The 13732-nt window shown below is 38.1% G+C and overlaps 1 pseudogene across 1 annotated transcript; it reads left to right on the forward strand.

The window, feature by feature from the left end:
* The first annotated feature begins 2302 nt into the window (after positions 1–2302).
* LOC107645774 (cell division cycle 5-like protein) lies at positions 2303–6396 on the forward strand (annotated as a pseudogene). The gene is made up of 7 exons (XR_015885911.1): positions 2303–2650; positions 2845–3471; positions 3515–3804; positions 4033–4128; positions 4238–4747; positions 4972–5253; positions 6203–6396. The product of XR_015885911.1 is annotated as a cell division cycle 5-like protein (transcript).
* Positions 6397–13732: the final 7336 nt, after the last annotated feature.

Below are 13732 nucleotides of genomic sequence, written 5' to 3' on the forward strand. Positions count from 1 at the left end.
CAGGATGTCGGCAATATTATGCTCTTCCGAGCTCAACCAATCATAAGATATTTTGATTAAGTAATCGGACCCCGCACCAAAGCTCCAATAGGTCGGGATCCGTCTCTCTCCCTCGGCTGTAAGCCAGAAAGGTTGATGGCCCTCAACCGGTCTGACTTTAAAGAAAGTTGACTTGTAACCGTGAAAGGAGTCCTCAAAAAGGCCAAAGATCCTACGACCTTGCTGAGCCCTAAAGGACATGTACCCCTTTTTCGTCTTCCCCTCCCGAGAAGGGTTGGTAAGGAGGAAGAGATAGAGGAAAACATTCACGGAGATCGGGATCTCCAGATACTCGTAGACCATCTCAAAGCAGCGAATAGCGGCCCAGCTATTTGGATGCAGCTACGACGGAGCAACATTGTACCGATTTAACAAACCCATCACAAAGGGGGAAAACGGAAGACAAAATCCGAGAGTAGTAAACATTGGTCTATAAACCCACAACCAATTGACCACACGCAGAGACGCCAAATTTTTATGGCAAACGTGTTTCCGGTCAGCAGGAACGTAGACCTGATAGAACGCCTCCTCGGGACCCCCTCCGCACAAAAGCCCAGCCTGGTGAAGTTCTTGGAGGCTCTCTCGGGTAACCCCGAATGGGGTATCCTTCACGTCGAAAGTAACCCAGGCGTAGTGGTCGACGAAATTGGCTAGCGACCGCTGAGCCATGTTTGGAACCACGGGATGCTCGACCATACCTACAGCGGGGGCACCACTTAGTCAGCACGGGAGGTCGGAAACTCTAAAAACAATGAAAAACAAGCTACAACTCCCTAAACCACCCTCCATGCACCCTTATACTAACCCAGAACCTAAGCAAAAGCTAAGAAAATACCCAGTGGCGCCCCCTCTAAAAGAAGAACAAACAAAACCCAGGCATGCACAAGGAAAATACCCAAGGAAATACCAAAGGGAAAAGTAAGCAAGGAAAACTGTAAAAACAACATACCAGGAAAATGCAGAATGTGCAAAATCGAAGGAAGAATCCAAAGGGCGAAGCAGCATTGAAAGCATAAAGGAGGCCAAAGCAGTAGCGAAGGGCAAAAGAAGAACAAGAAGAAGCAGTAAATGAGAGAAAATAGAAGAAGAAGAAGAAGAAGAAGAAGAAGAAGAAGAAGAAGAAGAAGAAGAAGAAGAAGAAGAAGAAGAAGAAGAAGAAGAAGAAGAGGAAAGTGAAGAAGAAGTTACGAAATTAAAAGGGGGCAAAGACCAAAAGACATAACCACCAAAGGAGCGCCAAAAGAGAAGGGCATAATTGTCATTTCACGCCTCTTTCAAATCACGAAATGATGGGCATTTAATGCTCAGCGCAGAAGCCAAGGAGGCAGTGCCAAGGGAGAGACGATTTGACCACGCGTGAGGAACACGGACGCCATCAACGAGCTCCTGAGAAGAGGAACACGTCCCGACTCGGCGAGTAGGACAAACGCGCCTAGTCACAAGCTTCAAACCTCAAGGCTGGCGCGTTGGGGGCACTATTACGGACCGCCACAAGTCCAGCCCGATTGGTCGACTGGTCGGAGCATCACCTCCGACCCAATCCCCGAACCATCCCCCACAACAGGGATAACCCGACGGGTTGGTCCCCAACACCCGACCCGAAGCATGCCCGACTTGCCACTAGGCGGCCCAAGTCACCACCCCCAGCGACCGGTCGGGTCGGTACCCTCGGGGAAGCACCCGATGCCCCGACCCGGAAACCGGAATGACCTGCTCCTCCCCCAACGTGGACCAGGACAGCTCATAGAAGCTCCCTGGCCAGTGGGCTAGGTCACCTATGGGTCCATCCAGCACAGTATATAAGGGAAGAGGTCAGCTCTCCTCCCAAGGTACGTAACATCTTACCTAATTTGGCTATCACCTCGTACGGACACTGACTTGATCGTCAGAGTGTCCTTGCAGGTGGCCACCCCCTCCGTCCACACTGCCTCCGGCGTCACCAGCTTTTCAACCCGCATCTCTACACCCGCTCCAAGTTAGTCCAAGGCCTCACCCGCTCATCCTCTCATTGCCACCCGACCCGTCAAGCACCCGAGATCACTCAGGTCACGAACAAATGATTTGCTTAAGAGGGACTAATTTGTCCTAATTTAACACATGGCACTTAACGGCTAAGTCACCAACTTGATTCATATGTTAGATTGTTCTATTAGTACTTTATCAGAACGGTGTTAAAAAAGACCAATTCATATGTTAGATTGTTCTGACGCCAAAAAACTTTAAAGACCAATTATATAATTAATTTTTGTTAGAGACCAAAATGTCCACTTTACAAATTTTTGGGAATCAATTTGAATAAATATTTCATTTTAATTTGAATAAATTAAAATCCTTCATTTTTATGATTTTTATCTATGCCTGCTGCCTTCTCCTTCTTCCTTCTCATCTTCTTCATCATTAATCAAGTGGGAGTTGTGAAACACAAAGGGCGCAGAATGAGGATTATGATAAAGGGCGGTGTTTGGAAGAACACCGAAGATGAAGTCCTCAAAGCTGCTGTTATGAAATGCGGCTAGAACCAATGGGATCGCATTTCTTCCTCCTCGTCCGCAAATCCGCCAAGCAATGCAAGGCTCGCTGGTACGAGTGGCTCGATCCTTCCATCAAAAAGGTCCCTTCTTTATTCCTCAATTTTTGTTTGTTTATTTTATTTTCCCTCCTGGGATTTAAACATTTTGTTGCTCTTTTTTACGTTGTATTACGTAAATTGTAACTTATGGTGTGTATGTTGGACTCAGAATTGGATTTGGACATGTTTCTGGAGTAGAGTGTGGTGATCCCTTAGTTTTATGCTTTTGTATGCAGACTGAGTGGACAAGAGAGGAGGATGAGAAATTGCTTCATCTTGCGAAGCTTATGCCAACACAGTGGAGAACAATTGCTCCCATTGTTGGATGTACCCCTTCCCAGTGCCGCGAGCGCTATGAGAAGCTCCTCGATGCGGCTTGTGTTAAGGATGACAACTATGAGCCTGGCGAGATTGATCCCAATCCTGAGTCAAAGCCTGCACGTCCAGATCCTGTTGACATGGATGAGGATGAAAAGGAGATGCTTTCTGAGGCTCGAGCTCGGTTGGCCAATACGAAAGGAAAGCCAGGGAGAAACAGCTCGAGGAAGCCAGGAGGCTTGCTTCTTTGCAGAAAAAGAGAGAACTGAAGGCTGCTGGAATTGATGTCAGGCAGCGCAGGAGGAAACGGAAAGGAATTGACTATAATGCAGAGATTCCCTTTGAGAAGAGGCCTCCTCCGGGGTTTTTCGATGTACTGATGAGGACAGACCAGTGGAACAGCCCCAGTTCCCTACTACAATTGAAGAACTTGAGGGAAAAAGAAGGATTGATGTCAAGGCACAGTTAAGGAAGCAAGACATTGCAAAGAATAAAATTGCACAAAGGAATGACTCCTTTAAGGACTCCTCAGAGAACACCAGTCGGTAAGGGCGATGATATCATGATGGAAGCTGAAAATCTGGCTAGGTTGAGGGAGTCTCAGACACCATTATTAGGAGGAGAGAACCCAGAGTTGCATCCTTCAGAATTTTCCGGAGTCACTCCTAAGAAAAAGGAAATTCAGATTCCCTCTGCAACTCCTGGAGATGCAGGCCTTACTCCTAGAAGTGGTTTGACTCCAGAAAGGGATGGGTATTCTTTCAGCATGACTCCAAAGGGAACTCCTCTCAGAATTCCTCTCAGGGATGAACTACATATTAATGAGGGCATGGATATGTGTGAAACTGCAAAACATGAGTTAGCTGATATGAAACGAAGTTTGCGCTCAGGTTTAAGCAGCTTCCCCTACTGAAGATTCAAAAAGCGAGCACGGGATTTGTTTCAGTTTAGTGGGCATCCTCTGCTTTCAAGCTTCAGGCAGAAAGCAGACGGGCACTAAAGCCTTACTACGAGTAGCCCTCATCACAAGCCGACCGAAATAAGCAGCTCCAGATCAAAGAAAGAAGGCAGTTCCGCAGTCTGAATTGGTATTCTTCTTCTAAAAGGCTTTTCCAAAGAGAAGAAGCATGAGTGGAGTGGTGAGCTAAAGCAGGGAAGCGCGCAAGAGAAGAGCTATAGTTCGTCTCCAGGTTCTATTAGAAGTAAGGAAGTGCGAGATCAAAAAGATATAGAATAGGGAAGTCCCCGCGTTGTACTGTAGAAGTCAACCCACCAGCAAGGAGTAGTCGGTAAAAAGTCAGGAAGGTTGAGCAAATCCCACTATTTGTTTTGGGAAAGACCTCACTCGCACGTATAGTTATATAGAAGGCTCCTCTTTTCCCCGTCCCAAAAATGAGTACCAAATAGTGATGCAACCGGTCCCGAAGATGCAGAATAACTTGAGGAGAAGATTGAAGAGGATATGTCTGACAGAATTGCCAGAGAAAAGGCAGAAGAAGAGGCAAGGCAGCAGGCATTACTTAAAAAACGATCAAAAGTCCTTCAAAGAGGAGTTCCTAGGCCTCCTGAAGCATCTTTGGAGCTTATTAAAAATTCCCTCGTGAGAGCTGATGGGGACAAGAGTTCCTTTGTTCCACCAACCTCTATTGAGCAAGCTGATGAGATGATAATAAAGGAGCTTCTAACCTTACCAGAGCACGACAATGCTAAGTATCCACTTGATGAGATGGTGAATAAGGAGAAAAACAAAGGAACCAAGCGTGCATAAATGAGCCGGTTGTCCCTGTGATAGAAGATTTTCAGGAAGATGAGATTAAAGTTGTATGTGTTACTGATGTATCTGCTTACTTGTTTCTTTCTTTAATTTCCATTTTTATGGTTTGTTGTCAGTTCTGTTTGCACATGCTAGAAGCTTGGCCACCCTTAGATAGTAAACAAATGATGTGATTTCGCAAGTATAGGATTAAACGTTTTGGGGCTTCCTTGTAAGCAGAGTTGATAATATCATTTTTGCATGTTATTTATTCATATTTTGTCCTTGGCAGGCCGATCAGTAGATAAAGCAAGAGGCACAGTACCTTCATGTAACAATGGGGCACAAAAGTGAATTCCTTGATGAATTTGTTGAAGCACATACAACTTGCATTAATGATCTTATGTACTTTCCCACTCGTAATGCCTATGGTCTATCAAGTGTTGCTGGAAACTTGGAGAAGCTAGCAGCTTTACAGAATGAATTTGAAAATGTGAGAAGCAAGTTGGATGATGGTAAAGAGAAGATGGTACGCCTTGAGAAGAAGGTGACAGCACTCACTCAAGGCTATGAGGTATATTATTGCTATGTTTTTCTTTCTTTCAGTGTCATTGTATCTGGTGATGCCGGTGACTAATTTTAGGTGTATAGTTCCTTGGTTTCCGGCTGGTAGTCTTGTGCATTTTCTTGTTTTCACATTGGCTTGCAGTGATATTATTGAGATGCTAGAATCTTGTTGTTTGTTAAGTTATCTTTTAAAAAAAGATCTTATAGAAAAATAAAAGTAATTTTATGTTTAGATATCTCATACAAAAAGATTTTTTTATTTATTAATTATGTTTTGGTATAATAATATAAAAATATTTTTTTGTTTATTTATCATGTAAAAAAATATTTTTTTTAAGAAAAAAATATCTTTTTAAAAAATGTAAATTGTAATTTTTTTTAAAAAAAATTATTTTTCTAATACTTTTATTTTTATCATTAGAAATTTACCAAGCACGGTAAAAAAAAATCATTCGAAAAAGGGGGAAGTGGTGAATCCAACTAACGGGGGAAGTGGTGAGCAAACACACTTTCACCCAAACTAGTGCTTTCATACTCACTAATGCACAAAGGGGGCAAAAGACGTTTTTGTATGTGGAAAAGGTTGAAAAGTAAGACTTTTTCTCGAAAAGAAAAGATTTTGTATGTCGAAATGGAATCCTCAAGTGAGGAATCTCATTGAGTTTTCCGAAATTGAATTGGCTGAGCCAAAGAAAGGTCTACCTTATGTATGCAATTTGCTTAAGAAAATTGTAAATATTGATAGATCTAATGATATGAAATATAAGAGTAGAAAGAAATATAGTTTCGATATTTCAAAATCTGACTAAATATTTGATGTGTTGTTTAAAGATAAAAAAAATTAGTTTTTTTTTTTTACACAAAACATTGCTTTTAACAAAAGATTTAAAGGAAAAATCCTATTGCAAGTTTCATCAAGCAACTAGGTATTTAACTAACAATTGTATCCGTTTCAGGGGCTTAATTCAAGAAGCAACAATAGAAGGGAGATTAAAGTTCGATGATGGAAAAAAGGACATGAAGGTTAATTCTGATCCTTTCGATGCTAGCGTAAATTTTGCGGAGCCTTTTATAGGAGTAAATATGGTTTTTCTTATGAGTTTGATATTGCTTTGGGGGATTTCAAAGCTAATGTTCGAGTAGTATATCCAGGCGTCGGTGAAGGATTGTTGAAGTTTTTGATGCAATAAAAGTTAAAAGATCGAGATGTGTCTTTATGCCCTCGATGTAATGCTATGTTTGATGTCGATGTTGCAGCTATATTTGAAAAGGAAAGAATGAAAAAAAGAGCTAGCTTATAAGGAAGAACAAATTCGTCAAAAACAACCTCCTCAAGGGCAAGAAGGACAAAGTGCTGGTGTCCCTCAAAGGAATTTCTCTTCTCCAATGAACCATTCACAGGTTTTAGGTGTGCAATGGATACGGAATTGATAGGAGTTTCGTAATTGTGATGTACAGTACAGGCATAATCCTCAAAGAAGTCATCGAGATTTTTATCGAAGTCGTTATCCATATTCTCGAAGAAGAGTCAGCAAAAATTGAGGAGGAAGGAATAGACGACAAATGGTGCAAAGGGAACCGCTGAATAATAAAGACAAGGAGCAACTTCTTCTGATCATTCGCGGTTCCCGTCTGATGGAGAAACGTTTCCTAAAGGAATTTCATCACAAGCTAAATTCGACAAGAGCAAAGTTGTAGTTGTACTCCCAATCGACGACAAGGAGAAAGATGTCGATTTAGATGAAGAATATTTCGAGGAAGGTGATGGGGAGATGGTAAGCACAATTTCGATTATACCAACTGGGAGAGTATGAAAGAAATCCATATGAGGATTATGATGTAAAGGATGAAGAGGTTTTTGCTTTCATTCGATCAGAGGATGAGTTGTATTTTCAAAAACCAACTGAGGAGTAGAAGTCTCATTTTCGACCATTACATGTCATTGTTTACATGAGTGGTATTTGTGTTAATAAAGTTTTAAGCCATGGAGGGGCAGCGATTGATTTATTGACAGAAAGGATGTTGACAAAGATGGGAAACATTTTGATGATCTGACTCCTACTAACATTTCAGTAATTGATTATAGCGGTGTATCAATTCCTGCAAAAGGACTAGTGACTCTTCGAGCGCAAGTGGGATCTTCACATTGAAACACTGTTTTTGTGGTAGTATCGTCAAAGCTAGTTATAATGCAATGTTGGGATGAGATTGGATTCATGGTGTTGGAGCTATGACATGTAATAGTCGAAGATGGGATTTCTGCTTCTCAATTGGTCTTTGAAAATACCCCCAACTCATCCTCTGATCGAATGAAAGCAAAAGCCTCTTCATCCTCTACATCATAATCCTCATTTAGATTTCTTTCATATTCTCCTAAATATTTAGTTGGTATAATAGAAATTGTGCTTATCATCTCCTCCTCACCTTCCTCGAAATATTCTTCATCTAAATCAACATCTTTCTCTTTGCCGTCAATTGGGGCTACAATTACAGTTTTGCCCTTGTCGAATTTAGCTGGTAATGAAATTCCTTTAGGAAACGTTTCTCCATCAGATAGACGGGAACCGCGAACGAACAGAAGGATTTGTCCCTTGTCTTTATTGTTCAATGGTTCCCTTTGCACCATTTGTCGTTTATTCCTTCCTCCTTGATTTCTTCTGGCTCTTCCTTGAGGATATGGATAACAACATCGATAAAAACCTTGATGACCTCTTTGAGGATTACGCCTGTATTGTGCATCACGATTACAAAACTCCTGACAATTCTGTATCTATTGCACACCTAAAGCTTGTGAACGGTTCATTAGAGAAGAAAAATTCCTTTGAGGGATACCAAAACTTTGTCCCTCTTGCCTTCGAGGAGGTTGTCTTTGACGAACTTGTTCTTTCTTTTTTCATTCTTTCTTTCTCAAATATAGCTGCAGCATCGGCATCAAACACAGCATTACATCGAGGGCATAAAGACACATCTTGATCTTTTAACCTTTGTTGCATCAAAAACTCCAACAATCTTTTATCGACGCCTGGATGTACTACTCCAACATTAGTTTCGAAATCTCCCAAAACAGTATCAAACTCATAAGAAAAACCAACCATATTGACCCCTATAAAAGGCTTTGCAAAATTTGCACTAGCATCGAAGGGATCAGAATCAACCTTCATGTCGTTTTTTTCATCATCGAACTTTAATCTCCCTTCCATAATTGCTTCTTGAATCAAGTCCGTGAAACGGACACAATTGTTAGTTGAATGGCTAGTTACTTGATGAAGCTTATGATAGGATTTTCCCTTCAAATCTTTTGTTGAAAGCAATATTTTGCCTTAAAGCAAAACTAATTATTTATCTTCAAGCAACACATCAAATATTTGGTCAGATTTTGAAATATTAAAACTATATTTCTTTACACTCTTATGTTTCATATCATTAGATCTACCAACATGTATAATTTTCTTAAGCAAAGAGCATACATAAGGTGGACCTTTCTTTAATTCAGCCAAATCAACTTAGGAAAACTTAAAATCAGATTCCTCACTTGAGGATTTCATTTCGACATATAAAACATTTTCTTTTCGAGAAAAAGTCTTACTTTTCACAACCTTTTCTCATTTTTAAATTTTTATTTCTATTTTCAAAGAATCTCTACTTGACGCACTTTTTCCGCCAAATGAGCCAAGTCAGGTATATGAACATTAAGTAATTTTTGACGCATATAAAAGCCTAAACCCATGGTGGTGATGTTAACAACTTCACTTTCAAGAAGAGATACATAGCATCAACTTCGAGCATTTTAAAAATAAATCATGAAGTCATCAATTGATTCTCCATCTTCACGTTTCAAAGCCACCAACTTAGTAACGGTCACATTCAACTCTCCTCTAAAAAATTGAGAATGAAAAGTACTATCTAGTTGTGCTCAGATTCCAATCGAATTAGGACTAAGATTGGAAAACTAAGTGAATCCATTTTTTGTTAAAGAAGGAAAAAACTTCATCTTTAAATTTTCATCATTCGCTAAGTTTCCCAACTCAACCATATATCGAGCAATATGTTCAATGGTCGATTCACCAACTTCTCCCGCAAACTTTGTGACTATTTTAGGATTTTTCATTCCCCTAGGCACTTTTGCCTTTTGCACAGCAGTAGAAAAAGTAAAAATAAAATATGGTCGATTCATGAAATCTACATTGAATCCAACCCTATTAAATACATCTTCAACCATTCTAGTTACCTGGTATCTCTCACCACGCCGATTGACTTTCATTCGAGCCAACATCTCATTTGTATTTTGATCTCAGTGAACAACTCGAGGAGTATCTCTTTCAAAATGCATATGACCTCCCATGTTTTTGGGCATATTCATCATATCCTCCTGATTCATTTGCAAGTTTTGATCTCCTTCATCATAGTCAACGATTCGAACAATTCTCTCCACTTGTCTAGCAAGATGCTCGAATTTTGATTCATGATTATCCATTATAGGGTTCAAAATTGTAATCATCTGCTGGGTCAATAAATTGATCGAATCGTGATGACTTTCATCAATATGTTGTCGAAAAACAGCCATCGAACTAGAAGCATTCGATGTGAAAACCAATTGATAATCTCAAAAAAATTCAGGATATAATAGAGGCACAGGATTACTAATGAAACTTGATGAATTTTCGAATCTAATTAGTGGAGCATAACCACCAATTGAAGGGGTGTAACCTAGAGGGAGGCCAACCAGCAGTTACTGACAGTTGCACTTGTGTCACAGCAATTCGTGGGCGTTGATTTCACCCACTATTCCCAACTGAGGGATTAGTAACTATTACATTCTTCATTACTGTACTACTTTCAGCACGCGATTCGTCGGGGTTGGTACAACTGTAGCAACATTATCATTTGCAGATGATTTCACATTAGTATTAGAAACTTCTTGCCACTTCTATGTTGCATGCACTAGATCATTACAAAATATTTTTTGACATAATTTTCAAAACTGTCCCACCGGGCATGCCAATTTGTTTTACAGTTTTTTCGTAAATCTTAGTGGTTCGATATCTAATGATATGAGAGCAAAATCTTCTCCTCTTATGTATACCAGTTTTCGAAAGTGTATCAAAGGTTATTCCAATTGGTTAAATTAATAAAAGAAAATCTGAAAAAAAGCAAATAAAGTTTGAAAGTAAAATGACTAGAATTGAAATGAGTAACATTGAATTTAAATAAAACATTAAACCGCTTTCGATCAGATCGAAAGATTTTTTAAATCAAATACAAAATGCTAAATTTTAAAAGAAAACAGAAAGAGTAAATTTGTTGGAAAGATAAATTTGCAAGAAAGATAAAAATTACAAGAAATTTAAAGAAATTTAAAAGAGATGGAAAGAACCCTAGAGAAAAGAAAGCTCTTAGCAGACTCAGAAATTCACTAAGGATATGAGTGTGCAAGAGTGTTTTCTGATATGGATTCCAACTCTTTTTCCTTCCATTCTTCAACTATTTATAAAACTTTTCAGCCAATCAAAACCAAACTAATATATCCCACATGAATAATCTTGAGTAACAGTTTCCATGCTTTGAATGTTGTCTATAACTGCCATCAATTGTCTTCACTTATCAACTTCTTCATTTCTTTGATTATTTCATTCTTCTTCAATAAGTCCTTATCAATCGAAATTCACTCTTTTGTCGATATGCTATCTTCGATAAGTCCCATGAAGTAAGTTTTTACTTCGAAGCTCAGAACTTACTTATTTTCTACTAACAATATGATATTACGATCTTCCTAGATAAAAAAGAAAACTTTATTTCAAAGAAATGTTCTTATCTAGAAAGTATTTTATTTTTAGGTGCATGATATTCAAATTTATTTTGAATCTTTCTCTGTTGGATTGTTTTGGGCACATACCTCTTGGTACAATTTGTTTTAATTTATGCAACTAAAAGCACATCGACTGCATTTAATTTTAAGAACAAGACAAAGACAAAACATTAAGAATAAGACACAAAGGATAGAGACACAAAAAATAGTATTATTGTATTTTATTTGGTGATAAACTAGAACAAATTATAAAAGTTTAATTACTTTTTTTTTTCATAAAAAAATTTACAAAAAAAGATTTAATAATAAAAATATAATTATAAAAATTAATAAAAAATAAATTGTGTCTCTTATTAGTGTATCTGTGTTTTTTTTTTAGAAAAGATATAAAATATATTAATTCAACGTTTTTGAACACAATGTCTCTTATCTGCTAAATATGATTTTGTGTTGTTGTGAGGTCACTTTTAAGCATATGGATATAGCTGTAATAGAATTGGAGTGCTTTCAAGCTTTACAAAAGCAGGAGCAGTTAGTAGTAGGGGTGTACATGGCCCGACCCGACCTGAAGACCCGGCCCGTCCCCAAACACTTTAGGGGCTAATTTAGTGTGATTTCATCGGGTCTAGGGTCGGGTAAGGGTCTCAAAAATAGATCCGGTCATTATTTCAGGTCAGATTTGGGTCATAACTCGGGTCACCCAAACTTGGCCCGGTCATCATATACAATTAATATTTTGTGTTATTAGTGATGGATGATGGCTATTTTTATGTGGAATTTAAGTATTCTAAATTTTAATACTTTGTGTTATTAGTCATTATAAGACTATAAGTTAATGTTTTATGTTTAAAATATATAAGACTTTAGACTAATGGCATAATATTGTGTTATTTGTTTTTTATTTAAAAATTTGGTGTTATTAGACAATATTAGTATTGATTATGGTTATGCTTTAATTTTAGAGAATGGTTGGTTCTTGTTATATTTTTTTAAGTTAATTTTACCATGTCAAATAATGGTTGGAGTCTTAGAAATTTGGATATTTTCACATGTTAGCTTACAAGAAGGTATTAAGGTAATGTAATGTTAACGGCCCTATTTTCACCCGATTTTTATCCGGTATAATCGTGGCCTGAAGGTGTATAGGTTTCATCGGGTTTAAAGGCGGGTTTGGGTCTAACAAATAAACCCGGTATATATTTCGGACCGGGTCTGAGTCACATTGAACCCGGTTTCACCGGACCCATGAACACCCCTAGTTAGCAGCATCACACAGGATTAACAGTCTATGGTCAAAAGTACAGCAGCAAAAGGAACTTGAGAAAACTTCACAACAGAGTTATGGGGATCTTATAGAAGTAAACCAATGTGATAGCAGCAACGAATGTGATAGGATGGAAGCTGTAAACCAATGTGATAGCAGCAACCAAGAAACCATTCCACTTGATGAGGGAGATAGGATTGAAGTTGTGGCAGACAAAGGAGGAGGTTTTTTAGGCTGGAGTCTCCATCACCAAGTTCAAACATTGAGGTTTGGGTGTTGTTGCAGAATCCAGATTTCAATGGAGTCATTAACTTGCGTTTATTGGACGCTCACTCTATAAAATTTTGCAACATAACATTACTCATGTAGGCAAGTTCTTCAATGGGGAGAAGAATATAATGTACTTTGATGGATCTTGGTGTCAATATATAATTTACAGAGGGAAAAGTATAGTGTGCTAGAAATTTTAAAAATTTTATTTCTTCTGGATAGAGGTCTCGGGTTTGAAACCCTCCTGTTATATGTGACAAAAAATTTTCAAATTTTAAATAATAATTAATATCAGTATCAAATGGTAATAAAACAAATTTTAAAAATAGCGTCTTTAGATGGAATATTTCTTAAAGAGGATCATTGAGATAGATCCGGTGATCTGCTGATAAATTGTATGAACTTATTAAGATAGTAACTTACCTGTGATTGTTCATACTTTTTGTCCTCATTACTTCTACACTTTAGTTACACAGCACATGGTTTTGTGAAAGATTAGATTCAAATTCACCGTGTCCTTGTAAGCCATTTTCAGGTTGAAGGAGGCGGCGCCTTCGTAATTGTCAAAATCCAATCAATGATCAAACTTGTCAAGTTATTAAGTCATTGGATAACTGGTTTAATCGATAGGTCACTGATTGAATCGATAATTATGATGCATTCATTTATAAAGAAGAAAGAAAAATATTTGTTATAGAAAAGTTGATAATCATACTTGAATTTAAATTTGTCCATAAATTCTAATTTCATACTTCTTTGATCTATTTTCTAATTCAACAAATATGATTAAAAACAAAACAATTAGCTTATAATTAATATAACATAATATTGTAATTAATTTAAAACATATATACCTTTTTTAGTCTCCCTAGGATGCACATGTTACAGGTAAAGTCGGGTTTGTCTTGACCCGAATCCGACCCTAAATAATAATCGGGTCTATTTTTGAGACCCTTACCCGACCCTAGATCCGATGAAATCACAGCAAATTAGCTCCAAAGTATTTGGATCTAAGTCGAGTCTTCAGACCGGATCAAGTCATGTGCACCTCTAATTTTTGGTCGAACCAATTGATCCAGTTCAATTTTTACAAGGGCGTCTTGAGTAAATAAGAAATCCCTTTACCTAGAATGAAACACTTTATTC

This window comes from Arachis ipaensis, chromosome B6, assembly GCF_059453495.1.
Source record: "Arachis ipaensis isolate K30076 ecotype BB chromosome B6, ASM5945349v1, whole genome shotgun sequence".
In the NCBI taxonomy this organism is placed as follows: Eukaryota; Viridiplantae; Streptophyta; class Magnoliopsida; order Fabales; family Fabaceae; genus Arachis; species Arachis ipaensis.